Raw genomic sequence first — 1,278 nt, 5'->3', positions numbered from 1 at the left:
CTCTGTGTTCAACTGTCCCCCTCTTACAATGCTGTGATTGCTAGTATTAGGGCCGGCCCGAGCCTCCATGGGGCCCTAAGTGAAAATTGGTTCGGGGCCCTCTGTTTTGCTAATAATGTGGATTACTACAATCAACACTCGGATCATTCACCCACCTAGCATAAACTATTATATAATATAGTATTGATTAAACGACCTATTAACAAACTGGTAAAATATAACTGTCTCTGCATTTGATGACTACTTCTAAAAATTTAATATTTTGTATTAGATTAATTTGGCATTATAAACATAAAAACTAATTTGAATGACTGATAAAGTAATATTGAAGCTCACAACGGTTACCTTTAAGTTCTGTCTCTGTGGCCCTCTAGGGTGTAGAGAGCCACAAAAATGGTGAAAGGAAAATTAGACATTCTTCCTCAAACAAAATCAGCTAATGTCTCCTTTTCAGAATGGTCAAGGGAAAATATATTACTAAATAATACAGTTAGCACTATTTCTATAGGAATTATGGTCAATTTTCATTCATTCAACTTTTATTTATACAGATTAATCACATTGAGCCTCGGAGACTCATTTACAAGAGAGACCTGTTTTAGACAGTTCCATAACTTTCAAACATATGGGTGGAGAAGGTACAGCCCCTTGGCTTGAAAAACGTTGGTTACGTACTGTAACCCCAGATTCTATGAATATAGGCGTAGCCCTTTAAGGCTGTCACTGGTGGGTTTATCCCACGAAGCATTACACTGAAAAATTTAGTCCACGCCCACCTGCTGTGTGGGCCCCACCCGGTCCGTATAAATTACGTTAAGAGCGCGTAATGGGCTCCCAAATAGCTTTTTATTCAGCCACTTAGGAGCCAGTGAGGCCCGACGCTTAAAGAGCTATGCCTCTACTTATAAAATCTGGGGTTACAGTACGTAACCAACGTTCTATTTCGTATAGACTTCGCCCTTTAAGGCTGTCGCTGGTGGGTTAAAGGTGAAGCAGATGTGGTCCTCGCCTCACTGGGTCCATTCGAACACCGTAGGAAGCAGAAGCTTGCCCAAAAAACGTCTTGTCACTTAGCTCTCCATGTGCGTAATTACGCGTTGCATAATGATGTGTACCATGCACAGACGCGTGCTATGTAATTATGCATTCTGAATGCATGAATGCCCCGGAAAAGTTTCAACGGGGAGGAAAAATGCTAAAAGGAGCCATGAACCAACCGTTTCTGTAACGCACCCCTTCAAATACTGGACCAAAATCACCACAAACACTTGAAACTGA

This window comes from Nematolebias whitei, chromosome 18 (genome assembly GCF_014905685.2).
Source record: "Nematolebias whitei isolate Nwh7 chromosome 18, NemWhi1, whole genome shotgun sequence".
NCBI lineage: Eukaryota > Metazoa > Chordata > Actinopteri > Cyprinodontiformes > Rivulidae > Nematolebias > Nematolebias whitei.
This window is presented reverse-complemented; position numbering follows the sequence as displayed.